This window comes from Eleutherodactylus coqui, chromosome 11 (genome assembly GCF_035609145.1).
Source record: "Eleutherodactylus coqui strain aEleCoq1 chromosome 11, aEleCoq1.hap1, whole genome shotgun sequence".
In the NCBI taxonomy this organism is placed as follows: domain Eukaryota; kingdom Metazoa; phylum Chordata; class Amphibia; order Anura; family Eleutherodactylidae; genus Eleutherodactylus; species Eleutherodactylus coqui.
Window position 1 is genome coordinate 57,785,484 of NC_089847.1, and position 19,083 is coordinate 57,804,566.

General features: G+C 42.3%; 21 non-coding genes across 21 annotated transcripts; 7 read left to right on the forward strand and 14 right to left on the reverse strand.

Moving 5' to 3' along the window:
• Positions 1 to 47: 47 nt before the first annotated feature.
• On the reverse strand, positions 48 to 121 carry TRNAT-AGU (transfer RNA threonine (anticodon AGU)). The gene has a single exon. It is a non-coding gene; the product is annotated as a tRNA-Thr (tRNA).
• Positions 122 to 729: 608 nt separating this feature from the next.
• Positions 730 to 811, forward strand: TRNAS-GCU (transfer RNA serine (anticodon GCU)). Its single transcript has one exon. It is a non-coding gene; the product is annotated as a tRNA-Ser (tRNA).
• Positions 812 to 1,168: 357 nt separating this feature from the next.
• Positions 1,169 to 1,242, reverse strand: TRNAT-AGU (transfer RNA threonine (anticodon AGU)). Its single transcript has one exon. It is a non-coding gene; the product is annotated as a tRNA-Thr (tRNA).
• A 1,047-nt stretch (positions 1,243 to 2,289) lies between these two features.
• On the reverse strand, positions 2,290 to 2,363 carry TRNAT-AGU (transfer RNA threonine (anticodon AGU)). The gene has a single exon. It is a non-coding gene; the product is annotated as a tRNA-Thr (tRNA).
• A 1,048-nt stretch (positions 2,364 to 3,411) lies between these two features.
• Positions 3,412 to 3,485, reverse strand: TRNAT-AGU (transfer RNA threonine (anticodon AGU)). The gene has a single exon. It is a non-coding gene; the product is annotated as a tRNA-Thr (tRNA).
• Positions 3,486 to 4,532: 1,047 nt separating this feature from the next.
• On the reverse strand, positions 4,533 to 4,606 carry TRNAT-AGU (transfer RNA threonine (anticodon AGU)). The gene has a single exon. It is a non-coding gene; the product is annotated as a tRNA-Thr (tRNA).
• A 1,047-nt stretch (positions 4,607 to 5,653) lies between these two features.
• On the reverse strand, positions 5,654 to 5,727 carry TRNAT-AGU (transfer RNA threonine (anticodon AGU)). Its single transcript has one exon. It is a non-coding gene; the product is annotated as a tRNA-Thr (tRNA).
• A 1,046-nt stretch (positions 5,728 to 6,773) lies between these two features.
• On the reverse strand, positions 6,774 to 6,847 carry TRNAT-AGU (transfer RNA threonine (anticodon AGU)). The gene has a single exon. It is a non-coding gene; the product is annotated as a tRNA-Thr (tRNA).
• Positions 6,848 to 7,455: 608 nt separating this feature from the next.
• On the forward strand, positions 7,456 to 7,537 carry TRNAS-GCU (transfer RNA serine (anticodon GCU)). Its single transcript has one exon. It is a non-coding gene; the product is annotated as a tRNA-Ser (tRNA).
• A 356-nt stretch (positions 7,538 to 7,893) lies between these two features.
• On the reverse strand, positions 7,894 to 7,967 carry TRNAT-AGU (transfer RNA threonine (anticodon AGU)). Its single transcript has one exon. It is a non-coding gene; the product is annotated as a tRNA-Thr (tRNA).
• Positions 7,968 to 9,013: 1,046 nt separating this feature from the next.
• Positions 9,014 to 9,087, reverse strand: TRNAT-AGU (transfer RNA threonine (anticodon AGU)). Its single transcript has one exon. It is a non-coding gene; the product is annotated as a tRNA-Thr (tRNA).
• Positions 9,088 to 9,695: 608 nt separating this feature from the next.
• On the forward strand, positions 9,696 to 9,777 carry TRNAS-GCU (transfer RNA serine (anticodon GCU)). The gene has a single exon. It is a non-coding gene; the product is annotated as a tRNA-Ser (tRNA).
• Positions 9,778 to 10,816: 1,039 nt separating this feature from the next.
• TRNAS-GCU (transfer RNA serine (anticodon GCU)) lies at positions 10,817 to 10,898 on the forward strand. Its single transcript has one exon. It is a non-coding gene; the product is annotated as a tRNA-Ser (tRNA).
• A 357-nt stretch (positions 10,899 to 11,255) lies between these two features.
• Positions 11,256 to 11,329, reverse strand: TRNAT-AGU (transfer RNA threonine (anticodon AGU)). Its single transcript has one exon. It is a non-coding gene; the product is annotated as a tRNA-Thr (tRNA).
• A 608-nt stretch (positions 11,330 to 11,937) lies between these two features.
• On the forward strand, positions 11,938 to 12,019 carry TRNAS-GCU (transfer RNA serine (anticodon GCU)). The gene has a single exon. It is a non-coding gene; the product is annotated as a tRNA-Ser (tRNA).
• A 356-nt stretch (positions 12,020 to 12,375) lies between these two features.
• Positions 12,376 to 12,449, reverse strand: TRNAT-AGU (transfer RNA threonine (anticodon AGU)). Its single transcript has one exon. It is a non-coding gene; the product is annotated as a tRNA-Thr (tRNA).
• A 1,045-nt stretch (positions 12,450 to 13,494) lies between these two features.
• On the reverse strand, positions 13,495 to 13,568 carry TRNAT-AGU (transfer RNA threonine (anticodon AGU)). The gene has a single exon. It is a non-coding gene; the product is annotated as a tRNA-Thr (tRNA).
• A 2,848-nt stretch (positions 13,569 to 16,416) lies between these two features.
• On the forward strand, positions 16,417 to 16,498 carry TRNAS-GCU (transfer RNA serine (anticodon GCU)). Its single transcript has one exon. It is a non-coding gene; the product is annotated as a tRNA-Ser (tRNA).
• Positions 16,499 to 16,854: 356 nt separating this feature from the next.
• Positions 16,855 to 16,928, reverse strand: TRNAT-AGU (transfer RNA threonine (anticodon AGU)). The gene has a single exon. It is a non-coding gene; the product is annotated as a tRNA-Thr (tRNA).
• A 1,046-nt stretch (positions 16,929 to 17,974) lies between these two features.
• TRNAT-AGU (transfer RNA threonine (anticodon AGU)) lies at positions 17,975 to 18,048 on the reverse strand. Its single transcript has one exon. It is a non-coding gene; the product is annotated as a tRNA-Thr (tRNA).
• A 608-nt stretch (positions 18,049 to 18,656) lies between these two features.
• TRNAS-GCU (transfer RNA serine (anticodon GCU)) lies at positions 18,657 to 18,738 on the forward strand. The gene has a single exon. It is a non-coding gene; the product is annotated as a tRNA-Ser (tRNA).
• The last annotated feature ends 345 nt before the right edge of the window (positions 18,739 to 19,083 follow it).

A 19,083-nucleotide genomic window follows, 5' to 3' on the forward strand; every position in this document is an offset into this window, starting at 1 on the left:
CTCCCTTTTGGAAAAAAAAAATGATTATTGAGCAGAATAAGAGAACAAGGCACTGCTGAGAGTTGAACTCAGGATCTCCTGTTTACTAGACAGGCGCTTTAACCAACTAAGCCACAGTGCCCATGAGCAAAACTGTGGAAAACCAGAAAGATGGCAAGGATGATCCAGGAGAAGAATTTTTAAATGTAGGATGATTTTGAGGAGTGGTTCTAAGTTTTGCTATTTGTCACAGAGATGGCAAATTAAGTGTGAACAGATCCTATGCAGCATGTAGTTTCAGGTGGCTACCACTATAGAACAGCAAGGAAGTCGAGTCCCATCACATACTTGGCAGCAGCATGCAGTTCTCTGTCATTTTGCATCGTGACAATTCTAAATGAAATCGGCTTGGGACGATCCTTTTTGGAAAAGACATGGATAATTTGTCCATAGGTATGTAATCCATGCATTTGCCTTGCATGAATTGTGGCCTGTTTTACTTTAAAAGTTAGATAGAAGGCAGAATTGACAGATTTAGGGAATGCTAGGGAAATGCCAACATAAATGAGAAGCAGAGAGGACTGAATGTTTAGTATTTATGCCATTAGCATGGGTCATCACGTTGGATGTAAAACAAGACCTGCTGAGCCAATGTCTGATGTACGGCGCTGTTGCATGTGGAAAGAAAATGAAGCCTAAGAATCATCACGACTGTTTTCCAAATGTGGGTTCGGTAAAGGTATTTTTGTTGACGGGGTGGCCGAGTGGTTAAGGCGATGGACTGCTAATCCATTGTGCTCTGCACGCATGGGTTCGAATCCCATCCTCGTCGTATGATTCCTTTTTGGAAAATTCTCTATGCTCAGCGCAAGCAATGCCCCGAGGAAGAAAATTTACCATCACCGTTCAAGAAGGATGCTATTGAAGTCTCTAAACATATTTACAGGCATTATGTAGCGTATCAGTCAGGCAATAGTGAATCGGCACCTCTAATTTATCGTGCCTTATGCCATCCTACATTATGCAAAACGTTGCAACCATCTACTTGTTAAAAATAAACCAGAGCTGACTCTTTGCCACTCGGGTGGAGTATTCTAGGGATGTGGGACGAGCATCTTTAATGTCATTGGCTAATGAACATCTCCCTTTTGGAAAAAAAAAGCTGATTATTGAGCAGAATAAAAGAACAAGGCACTGCTGAGAGTTGAACTCAGGATCTCCTGTTTACTAGACAGGCGCTTTAACCAACTAAGCCACAGCGCCCATGAGCAAAACTGTGGAAAACCAGAAAGATGGCAAGGATGATCCAGGAGAAGAATTTTTAAATGTAGGATGATTTTGAGGAGTGGTTCTAAGTTTTGCTATTTGTCACAGAGATGGCAAATTAAGTGTGAACAGATCCTATGCAGCATGTAGTTTCAGGTGGCTACCACTATAGAACAGCAAGGAAGTCGAGTCCCATCACATACTTGGCAGCAGCATGCAGTTCTCTGTCATTTTGCATCGTGACAATTCTAAATGAAATCGGCTTGGGACGATCCTTTTTGGAAAAGACATGGATAATTTGTCCATAGGTATGTAATCCATGCATTTGCCTTGCATGAATTGTGGCCTGTTTTACTTTAAAAGTTAGATAGAAGGCAGAATTGACAGATTTAGGGAATGCTAGGGAAATGCCAACATAAATGAGAAGCAGAGAGGACTGAATGTTTAGTATTTATGCCATTAGCATGGGTCATCACGTTGGATGTAAAACAAGACCTGCTGAGCCAATGTCTGATGTACGGCGCTGTTGCATGTGGAAAGAAAATGAAGCCTATAAATCATCACGACTGTTTTCCAAATGTGGGTTCGGTAAAGGTACTTTTGTTGACGGGGTGGCCGAGTGGTTAAGGCGATGGACTGCTAATCCATTGTGCTCTGCACGCATGGGTTTGAATCCCATCCTCGTTGTACGATTCCTTTTTGGAAAATTCTCTATGCTCAGCGCAAGCAATGCCCCGAGGAAGAAAATTTACCATCACCGTTCAAGAAGGATGCTATTGAAGTCTCTAAACATATTTACAGGCATTATGTAGCGTATCAGTCAGGCAATAGTGAATCGGCACCTCTAATTTATCGTGCCTTATGCCATCCTACATTTTGCAAAACGTTGCAACCATCTACTTGTTAAAACTAAACCAGAGCTGACTCTTTGCCACTCGGGTGGAGTATTCTAGGGATGTGGGACGAGCATCTTTAATGTCATTGGCTAATGAACATCTCCCTTTTGGAAAAAAAAAGCTGATTATTGAGCAGAATAAGAGAACAAGGCACTGCTGAGAGTTGAACTCAGGATCTCCTGTTTACTAGACAGGCGCTTTAACCAACTAAGCCACAGCGCCCATGAGCAAAACTGTGGAAAACCAGAAAGATGGCAAGGATGATCCAGGAGAAGAATTTTTAAATGTAGGATGATTTTGAGGAGTGGTTCTAAGTTTTGCTATTTGTCACAGAGATGGCAAATTAAGTGTGAACAGATCCTATGCAGCATGTAGTTTCAGGTGGCTACCACTATAGAACAGCAAGGAAGTCGAGTCCCATCACATACTTGGCAGCAGCATGCAGTTCTCTGTCATTTTGCATCGTGACAATTCTAAATGAAATCGGCTTGGGACGATCCTTTTTGGAAAAGACATGGATAATTTGTCCATAGGTATGTAATCCATGCATTTGCCTTGCATGAATTGTGGCCTGTTTTACTTTAAAAGTTAGATAGAAGGCAGAATTGACAGATTTAGGGAATGCTAGGGAAATGCCAACATAAATGAGAAGCAGAGAGGACTGAATGTTTAGTATTTATGCCATTAGCATGGGTCATCACGTTGGATGTAAAACAAGACCTGCTGAGCCAATGTCTGATGTACGGCGCTGTTGCATGTGGAAAGAAAATGAAGCCTAAAAATCATCACGACTGTTTTCCAAATGTGGGTTCGGTAAAGGTACTTTTGTTGACGGGGTGGCCGAGTGGTTAAGGCGATGGACTGCTAATCCATTGTGCTCTGCACGCATGGGTTTGAATCCCATCCTCGTTGTACGATTCCTTTTTGGAAAATTCTCTATGCTCAGCGCAAGCAATGCCCCGAGGAAGAAAATTTACCATCACCGTTCAAGAAGGATGCTATTGAAGTCTCTAAACATATTTACAGGCATTATGTAGCGTATCAGTCAGGCAATAGTGAATCGGCACCTCTAATTTATCGTGCCTTATGCCATCCTACATTATGCAAAACGTTGCAACCATCTACTTGTTAAAAATAAACCAGAGCTGACTCTTTGCCACTCGGGTGGAGTATTCTAGGGATGTGGGACGAGCATCTTTAATGTCATTGGCTAATGAACATCTCCCTTTTGGAAAAAAAAAAGCTGATTATTGAGCAGAATAAAAGAACAAGGCACTGCTGAGAGTTGAACTCAGGATCTCCTGTTTACTAGACAGGCGCTTTAACCAACTAAGCCACAGCGCCCATGAGCAAAACTGTGGAAAACCAGAAAGATGGCAAGGATGATCCAGAAGAAGAATTTTTAAATGTAGGATGATTTTGAGGAGTGGTTCTAAGTTTTGCTATTTGTCACAGAGATGGCAAATTAAGTGTGAACAGATCCTATGCAGCATGTAGTTTCAGGTGGCTACCACTATAGAACAGCAAGGAAGTCGAGTCCCATCACATACTTGGCAGCAGCATGCAGTTCTCTGTCATTTTGCATCGTGACAATTCTAAATGAAATCGGCTTGGGACGATCCTTTTTGGAAAAGACATGGATAATTTGTCCATAGGTATGTAATCCATGCATTTGCCTTGCATGAATTGTGGCCTGTTTTACTTTAAAAGTTAGATAGAAGGCAGAATTGACAGATTTAGGGAATGCTAGGGAAATGCCAACATAAATGAGAAGCAGAGAGGACTGAATGTTTAGTATTTATGCCATTAGCATGGGTCATCACGTTGGATGTAAAACAAGACCTGCTGAGCCAATGTCTGATGTACGGCGCTGTTGCATGTGGAAAGAAAATGAAGCCTAAAAATCATCACGACTGTTTTCCAAATGTGGGTTCGGTAAAGGTACTTTTGTTGACGGGGTGGCCGAGTGGTTAAGGCGATGGACTGCTAATCCATTGTGCTCTGCACGCATGGGTTTGAATCCCATCCTCGTTGTACGATTCCTTTTTGGAAAATTCTCTATGCTCAGCGCAAGCAATGCCCCGAGGAAGAAAATTTACCATCACCGTTCAAGAAGGATGCTATTGAAGTCTCTAAACATATTTACAGGCATTATGTAGCGTATCAGTCAGGCAATAGTGAATCGGCACCTCTAATTTATCGTGCCTTATGCCATCCTACATTATGCAAAACGTTGCAACCATCTACTTGTTAAAAATAAACCAGAGCTGACTCTTTGCCACTCGGGTGGAGTATTCTAGGGATGTGGGACGAGCATCTTTAATGTCATTGGCTAATGAACATCTCCCTTTTGGAAAAAAAAAGCTGATTATTGAGCAGAATAAGAGAACAAGGCACTGCTGAGAGTTGAACTCAGGATCTCCTGTTTACTAGACAGGCGCTTTAACCAACTAAGCCACAGCGCCCATGAGCAAAACTGTGGAAAACCAGAAAGATGGCAAGGATGATCCAGGAGAAGAATTTTTAAATGTAGGATGATTTTGAGGAGTGGTTCTAAGTTTTGCTATTTGTCACAGAGATGGCAAATTAAGTGTGAACAGATCCTATGCAGCATGTAGTTTCAGGTGGCTACCACTATAGAACAGCAAGGAAGTCGAGTCCCATCACATACTTGGCAGCAGCATGCAGTTCTCTGTCATTTTGCATCGTGACAATTCTAAATGAAATCGGCTTGGGACGATCCTTTTTGGAAAAGACATGGATAATTTGTCCATAGGTATGTAATCCATGCATTTGCCTTGCATGAATTGTGGCCTGTTTTACTTTAAAAGTTAGATAGAAGGCAGAATTGACAGATTTAGGGAATGCTAGGGAAATGCCAACATAAATGAGAAGCAGAGAGGACTGAATGTTTAGTATTTATGCCATTAGCATGGGTCATCACGTTGGATGTAAAACAAGACCTGCTGAGCCAATGTCTGATGTACGGCGCTGTTGCATGTGGAAAGAAAATGAAGCCTAAGAATCATCACGACTGTTTTCCAAATGTGGGTTCGGTAAAGGTACTTTTGTTGACGGGGTGGCCGAGTGGTTAAGGCGATGGACTGCTAATCCATTGTGCTCTGCACGCATGGGTTTGAATCCCATCCTCGTCGTACGATTCCTTTTTGGAAAATTCTCTATGCTCAGCGCAAGCAATGCCCCGAGGAAGAAAATTTACCATCACCGTTCAAGAAGGATGCTATTGAAGTCTCTAAACATATTTACAGGCATTATGTAGCGTATCAGTCAGGCAATAGTGAATTGGCACCTCTAATTTATCGTGCCTTATGCCATCCTACATTTTGCAAAACGTTGCAACCATCTACTTGTTAAAACTAAACCAGAGCTGACTCTTTGCCACTCGGGTGGAGTATTCTAGGGATGTGGGACGAGCATCTTTAATGTCATTGGCTAATGAACATCTCCCTTTTGGAAAAAAAAAGCTGATTATTGAGCAGAATAAGAGAACAAGGCACTGCTGAGAGTTGAACTCAGGATCTCCTGTTTACTAGACAGGCGCTTTAACCAACTAAGCCACAGCGCCCATGAGCAAAACTGTGGAAAACCAGAAAGATGGCAAGGATGATCCAGGAGAAGAATTTTTAAATGTAGGATGATTTTGAGGAGTGGTTCTAAGTTTTGCTATTTGTCACAGAGATGGCAAATTAAGTGTGAACAGATCCTATGCAGCATGTAGTTTCAGGTGGCTACCACTATAGAACAGCAAGGAAGTCGAGTCCCATCACATACTTGGCAGCAGCATGCAGTTCTCTGTCATTTTGCATCGTGACAATTCTAAATGAAATCGGCTTGGGACGATCCTTTTTGGAAAAGACATGGATAATTTGTCCATAGGTATGTAATCCATGCATTTGCCTTGCATGAATTGTGGCCTGTTTTACTTTAAAAGTTAGATAGAAGGCAGAATTGACAGATTTAGGGAATGCTAGGGAAATGCCAACATAAATGAGAAGCAGAGAGGACTGAATGTTTAGTATTTATGCCATTAGCATGGGTCATCACGTTGGATGTAAAACAAGACCTGCTGAGCCAATGTCTGATGTACGGCGCTGTTGCATGTGGAAAGAAAATGAAGCCTAAAAATCATCACGACTGTTTTCCAAATGTGGGTTCGGTAAAGGTACTTTTGTTGACGGGGTGGCCGAGTGGTTAAGGCGATGGACTGCTAATCCATTGTGCTCTGCACGCATGGGTTTGAATCCCATCCTCGTCGTATGATTCCTTTTTGGAAAATTCTCTATGCTCAGCGCAAGCGATGCCCCGAGGAAGAAAATTTACCATCGCCGTTCAAGAAGGATGCTATTGAAGTCTCTAAACATATTTACAGGCATTATGTAGCGTATCAGTCAGGCAATAGTGAATCGACACCTCTAATTTATCGTGCCTTATGCCATCCTACATTTTGCAAAACGTTGCAACCATCTACTTGTTAAAACTAAACCAGAGCTGACTCTTTGCCACTCAGGTGGAGTATTCTAGGGATGTGGGACAAGCATCTTTAATGTCATTGGCTAGTGAACATCTCCCTTTTGGAAAAAAAAGCTGATTATTGAGCAGAATAAGAGAACAAGGCACTGCTGAGAGTTGAACTCAGGATCTCCTGTTTACTAGACAGGCGCTTTAACCAACTAAGCCACAGCGCCCATGAGCAAAACTGTGGAAAACCAGAAAGATGGCAAGGATGATCCAGGAGAAGAATTTTTAAATGTAGGATGATTTTGAGGAGTGGTTCTAAGTTTTGCTATTTGTCACAGAGATGGCAAATTAAGTGTGAACAGATCCTATGCAGCATGTAGTTTCAGGTGGCTACCACTATAGAACAGCAAGGAAGTCGAGTCCCATCACATACTTGGCAGCAGCATGCAGTTCTCTGTCATTTTGCATCGTGACAATTCTAAATGAAATCGGCTTGGGACGATCCTTTTTGGAAAAGACATGGATAACTTGTCCATAGGTATGTAATCCATGCATTTGCCTTGCATGAATTGTGGCCTGTTTTACTTTAAAAGTTAGATAGAAGGCAGAATTGACAGATTTAGGGAATGCTAGGGAAATGCCAACATAAATGAGAAGCAGAGAGGACTGAATGTTTAGTATGTATGCCATTAGCATGGGTCATCACGTTGGATGTAAAGCAAGACCTGCTGAGCCAATGTCTGATGTACGGCGCTGTTGCATGTGGAAAGAAAATGAAGCCTAAGAATCATCACGACTGTTTTCCAAATGTGGGTTCGGTAAAGGTACTTTTGTTGACGGGGTGGCCGAGTGGTTAAGGCGATGGACTGCTAATCCATTGTGCTCTGCACGCATGGGTTCGAATCCCATCCTCGTCGTATGATTCCTTTTTGGAAAATTCTCTATGCTCAGCGCAAGCAATGCCCCGAGGAAGAAAATTTACCATCGCCGTTCAAGAAGGATGCTATTGAAGTCTCTAAACATATTTACAGGCATTATGTAGCGTATCAGTCAGGCAATAGTGAATCGACACCTCTAATTTATCGTGCCTTATGCCATCCTACATTTTGCAAAACGTTGCAACCATCTACTTGTTAAAACTTAACCAGAGCTGACTCTTTGCCACTCTGGTGGAGTATTCTAGGGATGTGGGACGAGCATCTTTAATGTCATTGGCTAGTGAACATCTCCCTTTTGGAAAAAAAAGCTGATTATTGAGCAGAATAAGAGAACAAGGCACTGCTGAGAGTTGAACTCAGGATCTCCTGTTTACTAGACAGGCGCTTTAACCAACTAAGCCACAGCGCCCATGAGCAAAACTGTGGAAAACCAGAAAGATGGCAAGGATGATCCAGGAGAAGAATTTTTAAATGTAGGATGATTTTGAGGAGTGGTTCTAAGTTTTGCTATTTGTCACAGAGATGGCAAATTAAGTGTGAACAGATCCTATGCAGCATGTAGTTTCAGGTGGCTACCACTATAGAACAGCAAGGAAGTCGAGTCCCATCACATACTTGGCAGCAGCATGCAGTTCTCTGTCATTTTGCATCGTGACAATTCTAAATGAAATCGGCTTGGGACGATCCTTTTTGGAAAAGACATGGATAACTTGTCCATAGGTATGTAATCCATGCATTTGCCTTGCATGAATTGTGGCCTGTTTTACTTTAAAAGTTAGATAGAAGGCAGAATTGACAGATTTAGGGAATGCTAGGGAAATGCCAACATAAATGAGAAGCAGAGAGGACTGAATGTGTAGTATGTATGCCATTAGCATGGGTCATCACGTTGGATGTAAAACAAGACCTGCTGAGCCAATGTCTGATGTACGGCACTGTTGCATGTGGATAGAAAATGAAGCCTAAGAATCATCACGACTGTTTTCCAAATGTGGGTTCGGTAAAGGTACTTTTGTTGACGGGGTGGCGGAGTGGTTAAGGCGATGGACTGCTAATCCATTGTGCTCTGCACGCATGGGTTCGAATCCCATCCTCGTCGTATAATTCCTTTTTGGAAAATTCTCTATGCTCAGCGCAAGCAATGCCCCGAGGAAGAAAATTTACCATCGCCGTTCAAGAAGGATGCTATTGAAGTCTCTAAACATATTTACAGGCATTATGTAGCGTATCAGTCAGGCAATAGTGAATCGACACCTCTAATTTATCGTGCCTTATGCCATCCTACATTTTGCAAAACGTTGCAACCATCTACTTGTTAAAACTAAACCAGAGCTGACTCTTTGCCACTCGGGTGGAGTATTCTAGGGATGTGGGACGAGCATCTTTAATGTCATTGGCTAGTGAACATCTCCCTTTTGGAAAAAAAAGCTGATTATTGAGCTGAATAAGAGAACAAGGCACTGCTGAGAGTTGAACTCAGGATCTCCTGTTTACTAGACAGGCGCTTTAACCAACTAAGCCACAGCGCCCATGAGCAAAACTGTGGAAAACCAGAAAGATGGCAAGGATGATCCAGGAGAAGAATTTTTAAATGTAGGATGATTTTGAGGAGTGGTTCTAAGTTTTGCTATTTGTCACAGAGATGGCAAATTAAGTGTGAACAGATCCTATGCAGCATGTAGTTTCAGGTGGCTACCACTATAGAACAGCAAGGAAGTCGAGTCCCATCACATACTTGGCAGCAGCATGCAGTTCTCTGTCATTTTGCATCGTGACAATTCTAAATGAAATCGGCTTGGGACGATCCTTTTTGGAAAAGACATGGATAACTTGTCCATAGGTATGTAATCCATGCATTTGCCTTGCATGAATTGTGGCCTGTTTTACTTTAAAAGTTAGATAGAAGGCAGAATTGACAGATTTAGGGAATGCTAGGGAAATGCCAACATAAATGAGAAGCAGAGAGGACTGAATGTTTAGTATGTATGCCATTAGCATGGGTCATCACGTTGGATGTAAAGCAAGACCTGCTGAGCCAATGTCTGATGTACGGCGCTGTTGCATGTGGAAAGAAAATGAAGCCTAAGAATCATCACGACTGTTTTCCAAATGTGGGTTCGGTAAAAGTACTTTTGTTGACGGGGTGGCCGAGTGGTTAAGGCGATGGACTGCTAATCCATTGTGCTCTGCACGCATGGGTTCGAATCCCATTCTCGTCGTATGATTCCTTTTTGGAAAATTCTCTATGCTCAGCGCAAGCAATGCCCCGAGGAAGAAAATTTACCATCGCCGTTCAAGAAGGATGCTATTGAAGTCTCTAAACATATTTACAGGCATTATGTTGCGTATCAGTCAGGCAATAGTGAATCGGCACCTCTAATTTATCGTGCCTTATGCCATCCTACATTTTGCAAAACGTTGCAACCATCCACTTGTTAAAACTAAACCAGAGCTGACTCTTTGCCACTCTGGTGGAGTATTCTAGGGATGTGGGACGAGCATCTTTAATGTCATTGGCTAGTGAACATCAACCTTTTGGAAAAAAAAAGCTGATTATTGAGCAGAATAAGAGAACAAGGCACTGCTGAGAGTTGAACTCAGGATCTCCTGTTTACTAGACAGGCGCTTTAACCAACTAAGCCACAGCACCCATGAGCAAAACTGTGGAAAACCAGAAAGATGGCAAGGATGATCCAGGAGAAGAATTTTTAAATGTAGGATGATTTTGAGGAGTGGTTCTAAGTTTTGCTATTTGTCACAGAGATGGCAAATTAAGTGTGAACAGATCCTATGCAGCATGTAGTTTCAGGTGGCTACCACTATAGAACAGCAAGGAAGTCGAGTCCCATCACATACTTGGCAGCAGCATGCAGTTCTCTGTCATTTTGCATCGTGACAATTCTAAATGAAATCGGCTTGGGACGATCCTTTTTGGAAAAGACATGGATAATTTGTCCATAGGTATGTAATCCATGCATTTGCCTTGCATGAATTGTGGCCTGTTTTACTTAAAAAGTTAGATAGAAGGCAGAATTGACAGATTTAGGGAATGCTAGGGAAATGCCAACATAAATGAGAAGCAGAGAGGACTGAATGTTTAGTATTTATGCCATTAGCATGGGTCATCACGTTGGATGTAAAACAAGACCTGCTGAGCCAATGTCTGATGTACGGCGCTGTTGCATGTGGAAAGAAAATGAAGCCTAAGAATCATCACGACTGTTTTCCAAATGTGGGTTCGGTAAAGGTACTTTTGTTGACGGGGTGGCCGAGTGGTTAAGGCGATGGACTGCTAATCCATTGTGCTCTGCACGCATGGGTTCGAATCCCATCCTCGTCGTATGATTCCTTTTTGGAAAATTCTCTATGCTCAGCGCAAGCGATGCCCCGAGGAAGAAAATTTACCATCGCCGTTCAAGAAGGATGTTATTGAAGTCTCTAAACATATTTACAGGCATTATGTAGCGTATCAGTCAGGCAATAGTGAATCGACACCTCTAATTTATCGTGCCTTATGCCATCCTACATTTTGCAAAACGTTGCAACCATCTACTTGTTAAAACTAAACCAGAGCTGACTCTTTGCCACTCGGGTGGAGTATTCTAGGGATGTGGGACGAGCATCTTTAATGTCATTGGCTAATGAACATCTCCCTTTTGGAAAAAAAAAGCTGATTATTGAGCAGAATAAGAGAACAAGGCACTGCTGAGAGTTGAACTCAGGATCTCCTGTTTACTAGACAGGCGCTTTAACCAACTAAGCCACAGCGCCCATGAGCAAAACTGTGGAAAACCAGAAAGATGGCAAGGATGATCCAGGAGAAGAATTTTTAAATGTAGGATGATTTTGAGGAGTGGTTCTAAGTTTTGCTATTTGTCACAGAGATGGCAAATTAAGTGTGAACAGATCCTATGCAGCATGTAGTTTCAGGTGGCTACCACTATAGAACAGCAAGGAAGTCGAGTCCCATCACATACTTGGCAGCAGCATGCAGTTCTCTGTCATTTTGCATCGTGACAATTCTAAATGAAATCGGCTTGGGACGATCCTTTTTGGAAAAGACATGGATAATTTGTCCATAGGTATGTAATCCATGCATTTGCCTTGCATGAATTGTGGCCTGTTTTACTTAAAAAGTTAGATAGAAGGCAGAATTGACAGATTTAGGGAATGCTAGGGAAATGCCAACATAAATGAGAAGCAGAGAGGACTGAATGTTTAGTATTTATGCCATTAGCATGGGTCATCACGTTGGATGTAAAACAAGACCTGCTGAGCCAATGTCTGATGTACGGCGCTGTTGCATGTGGAAAGAAAATGAAGCCTAAGAATCATCACGACTGTTTTCCAAATGTGGGTTCGGTAAAGGTACTTTTGTTGACGGGGTGGCCGAGTGGTTAAGGCGATGGACTGCTAATCCATTGTGCTCTGCACGCATGGGTTCGAATCCCATCCTCGTCGTATGATTCCTTTTTGGAAAATTCTCTATGCTCAGCGCAAGCGATGCCCCGAGGAAGAAAATTTACCATCGCCGTTCAAGAAGGATGTTATTGAAGTCTCTAAACATATTTACAGGCATTATGTAGCGTATCAGTCAGGCAATAGTGAATCGACACCTCTAATTTATCGTGCCTTATGCCATCCTACATTTTGCAAAACGTTGCAACCATCTACTTGTTAAAACTAAACCAGAGCTGACTCTTTGCCACTCAGGTGGAGTATTCTAGGGATGTGGGACAAGCATCTTTAATGTCATTGGCTAGTGAACATCTCCCTTTTGGAAAAAAAAGCTGATTATTGAGCAGAATAAGAGAAGAAGGCACTGCTGAGAGTTGAACTCAGGATCTCCTGTTTACTAGACAGGCGCTTTAACCAACTAAGCCACAGCGCCCATGAGCAAAACTGGGAAAACCAGAAAGATGGCAAGGATGATCCAGGAGAAGAATTTTTAAATGTAGGATGATTTTGAGGAGTGGTTCTAAGTTTTGCTATTTGTCACAGAGATGGCAAATTAAGTGTGAACAGATCCTATGCAGCATGTAGTTTCAGGTGGCTACCACTATAGAACAGCAAGGAAGTCGAGTCCCATCACATACTTGGCAGCAGCATGCAGTTCTCTGTCATTTTGCATCGTGACAATTCTAAATGAAATCGGCTTGGGACGATCCTTTTTGGAAAAGACATGGATAATTTGTCCATAGGTATGTAATCCATGCATTTGCCTTGCATGAATTGTGGCCTGTTTTACTTAAAAAGTTAGATAGAAGGCAGAATTGACAGATTTAGGGAATGCTAGGGAAATGCCAACATAAATGAGAAGCAGAGAGGACTGAATGTTTAGTATTTATGCCATTAGCATAGGTCATCACGTTGGATGTAAAACAAGACCTGCTGAGCCAATGTCTGATGTACGGCGCTGTTGCATGTGGAAAGAAAATGAAGCCTAAGAATCATCACGACTGTTTTCCAAATGTGGGTTCGGTAAAGGTACTTTTGTTGACGGGGTGGCCGAGTGGTTAAGGCGATGGACTGCTAATCCATTGTGCTCTGCACGCATGGGTTTGAATCCCATCCTCGTTGTACGATTCCTTTTTGGAAAATTCTCTATGCTCAGCGCAAGCAATGCCCCGAGGAAGAAAATTTACCATCACCGTTCAAGAAGGATGCTATTGAAGTCTCTAAACATATTTACAGGCATTATGTAGCGTATCAGTCAGGCAATAGTGAATCGGCACCTCTAATTTATCGTGCCTTATGCCATCCTACATTTTGCAAAACGTTGCAACCATCTACTTGTTAAAACTAAACCAGAGCTGACTCTTTGCCACTCGGGTGGAGTATTCTAGGGATGTGGGACGAGCATCTTTAATGTCATTGGCTAGTGAACATCTCCCTTTTGGAAAAAAAAGCTGATTATTGAGCAGAATAAGAGAACAAGGCACTGCTGAGAGTTGAACTCAGGATCTCCTGTTTACTAGACAGGCGCTTTAACCAACTAAGCCACAGCGCCCATGAGCAAAACTGTGGAAAACCAGAAAGATGGCAAGGATGATCCAGGAGAAGAATTTTTAAATGTAGGATGATTTTGAGGAGTGGTTCTAAGTTTTGCTATTTGTCACAGAGATGGCAAATTAAGTGTGAACAGATCCTATGCAGCATGTAGTTTCAGGTGGCTACCACTATAGAACAGCAAGGAAGTCGAGTCCCATCACATACTTGGCAGCAGCATGCAGTTCTCTGTCATTTTGCATCGTGACAATTCTAAATGAAATCGGCTTGGGACGATCCTTTTTGGAAAAGACATGGATAACTTGTCCATAGGTATGTAATCCATGCATTTGCCTTGCATGAATTGTGGCCTGTTTTACTTAAAAAGTTAGATAGAAGGCAGAATTGACAGATTTAGGGAATGCTAGGGAAATGCCAACATAAATGAGAAGCAGAGAGGACTGAATGTTTAGTATGTATGCCATTAGCATAGGTCATCACGTTGGATGTAAAACAAGACCTGCTGAGCCAATGTCTGATGTACGGCGCTGTTGCATTTGGAAAGAAAATGAAGCCTAAGAATCATCACGACTGTTTTCCAAATGTGGGTTCGGTAAAGGTACTTTTGTTGACGGGGTGGGCGAGTGGTTAAGGCAATGGACTGCTAATCTATTGTGCTCTGCATGCATGGGTTCGAATCCCATCCTCATCGTATGATTCCTTTTTGGAAAATTCTCTATGCTCAGCGCAAGCAATGCCCCGAGGAAGAAAATTTACCATCACCGTTCAAGAAGGATGCTATTGAAGTCTCTAAACATATTTACAGGCATTATGTAGCGTATCAGTCAGGCAATAGTGAATCGGCACCTCTAATTTATCGTGCCTTATGCCATCCTACATTTTGCAAAACGTTGCAACCATCTACTTGTTAAAACTAAACCAGAGCTGACTCTTTGCCACTCGGGTGGAGTATTCTAGGGATGTGGGACGAGCATCTTTAATGTCATTGGCTAGTGAACATCTCCCTTTTGGAAAAAAAAGCTGATTATTGAGCAGAATAAGAGAACAAGGCACTGCTGAGAGTTGAACTCAGGATCTCCTGTTTACTAGACAGGCGCTTTAACCAACTAAGCCACAGCACCCATGAGCAAAACTGTGGAAAACCAGAAAGATGGCAAGGATGATCCAGGAGAAGAATTTTTAAATGTAGGATGATTTTGAGGAGTGGTTCTAAGTTTTGCTATTTGTCACAGAGATGGCAAATTAAGTGTGAACAGATCCTATGCAGCATGTAGTTTCAGGTGGCTACCACTATAGAACAGCAAGGAAGTCGAGTCCCATCACATACTTGGCAGCAGCATGCAGTTCTCTGTCATTTTGCATCGTGACAATTCTAAATGAAATCGGCTTGGGACGATCCTTTTTGGAAAAGACATGGATAATTTGTCCATAGGTATGTAATCCATGCATTTGCCTTGCATGAATTGTGGCCTGTTTTACTTAAAAAGTTAGATAGAAGGCAGAATTGACAGATTTAGGGAATGCTAGGGAAATGCCAACATAAATGAGAAGCAGAGAGGACTGAATGTTTAGTATGTATGCCATTAGCATAGGTCATCACGTTGGATGTAAAACAAGACCTGCTGAGCCAATGTCTGATGTACGGCGCTGTTGCATGTGGAAAGAAAATGAAGCCTAAGAATCATCACGACTGTTTTCCAAATGTGGGTTCGGTAAAGGTACTTTTGTTGACGGGGTGGGCGAGTGGTTAAGGCAATGGACTGCTAATCTATTGTGCTCTGCATGCATGGGTTCGAATCCCATCCTCATCGTATGATTCCTTTTTGGAAAATTCTCTATGCTCAGCGCAAGCAATGCCCCGAGGAAGAAAATTTACCATCACCGTTCAAGAAGGATGCTATTGAAGTCTCTAAACATATTTACAGGCATTATGTAGCGTATCAGTCAGGCAATAGTGAATCGGCACCTCTAATTTATCGTGCCTTATGCCATCCTACATTTTGCAAAACGTTGCAACCATCTACTTGTTAAAACTAAACCAGAGCTGACTCTTTGCCACTCGGGTGGAGTATTCTAGGGATGTGGGACGAGCATCTTTAATGTCATTGGCTAGTGAACATCTCCCTTTTGGAAAAAAAAGCTGATTATTGAGCAGAATAAGAGAACAAGGCACTGCTGAGAGTTGAACTCAGGATCTCCTGTTTACTAGACAGGCGCTTTAACCAACTAAGCCACAGCACCCATGAGCAAAACTGTGGAAAACCAGAAAGATGGCAAGGATGATCCAGGAGAAGAATTTTTAAATGTAGGATGATTTTGAGGAGTGGTTCTAAGTTTTGCTATTTGTCACAGAGATGGCAAATTAAGTGTGAACAGATCCTATGCAGCATGTAGTTTCAGGTGGCTACCACTATAGAACAGCAAGGAAGTCGAGTCCCATCACATACTTGGCAGCAGCATGCAGTTCTCTGTCATTTTGCATCGTGACAATTCTAAATGAAATCGGCTTGGGACGATCCTTTTTGGAAAAGACATGGATAATTTGTCCATAGGTATGTAATCCATGCATTTGCCTTGCATGAATTGTGGCCTGTTTTACTTAAAAAGTTAGATAGAAGGCAGAATTGACAGATTTAGGGAATGCTAGGGAAATGCCAACATAAATGAGAAGCAGAGAGGACTGAATGTTTAGTATGTATGCCATTAGCATAGGTCATCACGTTGGATGTAAAACAAGACCTGCTGAGCCAATGTCTGATGTACGGCGCTGTTGCATGTGGAAAGAAAATGAAGCCTAAGAATCATCACGACTGTTTTCCAAATGTGGGTTCGGTAAAGGTACTTTTGTTGACGGGGTGGCCGAGTGGTTAAGGCGATGGACTGCTAATCCATTGTGCTCTGCACGCATGGGTTCGAATCCCATCCTCGTCGTATGATTCCTTTTTGGAAAATTCTCTATGCTCAGCGCAAGCAATGCCCCGAGGAAGAAAATTTACCATCGCCGTTCAAGAAGGATGCTATTGAAGTCTCTAAACATATTTACAGGCATTATGTAGCGTATCAGTCAGGCAATAGTGAATCGACACCTCTAATTTATCGTGCCTTATGCCATCCTACATTTTGCAAAATGTTGCAACCATCTACTTGTTAAAACTTAACCAGAGCTGACTCTTTGCCACTCTGGTGGAGTATTCTAGGGATGTGGGACGAGCATCTTTAATGTCATTGGCTAGTGAACATCTCCCTTTTGGAAAAAAAAGCTGATTATTGAGCAGAATAAGAGAACAAGGCACTGCTGAGAGTTGAACTCAGGATCTCCTGTTTACTAGACAGGCGCTTTAACCAACTAAGCCACAGCGCCCATGAGCAAAACTGTGCAAAACCAGAAAGATGGCAAGGATGATCCAGGAGAAGAATTTTTAAATGTAGGATGATTTTGAGGAGTGGTTCTAAGTTTTGCTATTTGTCACAGAGATGGCAAATTAAGTGTGAACAGATCCTATGCAGCATGTAGTTTCAGGTGGCTACCACTATAGAACAGCAAGGAAGTCGAGTCCCATCACATACTTGGCAGCAGCATGCAGTTCTCTGTCATTTTGCATCGTGACAATTCTAAATGAAATCGGCTTGGGACGATCCTTTTTGGAAAAGACATGGATAACTTGTCCATAGGTATGTAATCCATGCATTTGCCTTGCATGAATTGTGGCCTGTTTTACTTTAAAAGTTAGATAGAAGGCAGAATTGACAGATTTAGGGAATGCTAGGGAAATGCCAACATAAATGAGAAGCAGAGAGAACTGAATGTTTAGTATGTATGCCATTAGCATGGGTCATCACGTTGGATGTAAAACAAGACCTGCTGAGCCAATGTCTGATGTACGGCACTGTTGCATGTGGATAGAAAATGAAGCCTAAGAATCATCACGACTGTTTTCCAAATGTGGGTTCGGTAAAGGTACTTTTGTTGACGGGGTGGCGGAGTGGTTAAGGCGATGGACTGCTAATCCATTGTGCTCTGCACGCATGGGTTCGAATCCCATCCTCGTCGTATAATTCCTTTTTGGAAAATTCTCTATGCTCAGCGCAAGCAATGCCCCGAGGAAGAAAATTTACCATCGCCGTTCAAGAAGGATGCTATTGAAGTCTCTAAACATATTTACAGGCATTATGTAGCGTATCAGTCAGGCAATAGTGAATCGACACCTCTAATTTATCGTGCCTTATGCCATCCTACATTTTGCAAAACGTTGCAACCATCTACTTGTTAAAACTAAACCAGAGCTGACTCTTTGCCACTCGGGTGGAGTATTCTAGGGATGTGGGACGAGCATCTTTAATGTCATTGGCTAGTGAACATCTCCCTTTTGGAAAAAAAAGCTGATTATTGAGCTGAATAAGAGAACAAGGCACTGCTGAGAGTTGAACTCAGGATCTCCTGTTTACTAGACAGGCGCTTTAACCAACTAAGCCACAGCGCCCATGAGCAAAACTGTGGAAAACCAGAAAGATGGCAAGGATGATCCAGGAGAAGAATTTTTAAATGTAGGATGATTTTGAGGAGTGGTTCTAAGTTTTGCTATTTGTCACAGAGATGGCAAATTAAGTGTGAACAGATCCTATGCAGCATGTAGTTTCAGGTGGCTACCACTATAGAACAGCAAGGAAGTCGAGTCCCATCACATACTTGGCAGCAGCATGCAGTTCTCTGTCATTTTGCATCGTGACAATTCTAAATGAAATCGGCTTGGGACGATCCTTTTTGGAAAAGACATGGATAACTTGTCCATAGGTATGTAATCCATGCATTTGCCTTGCATGAATTGTGGCCTGTTTTACTTTAAAAGTTAGATAGAAGGCAGAATTGACAGATTTAGGGAATTCTAGGGAAATGCCAACATAAATGAGAAGCAGAGAGGACTGAATGTTTAGTATTTATGCCATTAGCATGGGTCATCACGTTGGATGTAAAACAAGACCTGCTGAGCCAATGTCTGATGTACGGCGCTGTTGCATGTGGAAAGAAAATGAAGCCTAAGAATCATCACGACTGTTTTCCAAATGTGGGTTCGGTAAAGGTACTTTTGTTGACGGGGTGGCCGAGTGGTTAAGGCGATGGACTGCTAATCCATTGTGCTCTGCACGCATGGGTTCGAATCCCATCCTCGTCGTATGATTCCTTTTTGGAAAATTCTCTATGCTCAGCGCAAGCAATGCCCCGAGGAAGAAAATTTACCATCGCCGTTCAAGAAGGATGCTATTGAAGTCTCTAAACATATTTACAGGCATTATGTAGCGTATCAGTCAGGCAATAGTGAATCGGCACCTCTAATTTATCGTGCCTTATGCCATCCTACATTTTGCAAAACGTTGCAACCATCTACTTGTTAAAACTAAACCAGAGCTGACTCTTTGCCACTCGGGTGGAGTATTCTAGGGATGTGGGACGAGCATCTTTAATGTCATTGGCTAGTGAACATCTCCCTTTTGGAAAAAAAAGCTGATTATTGAGCAGA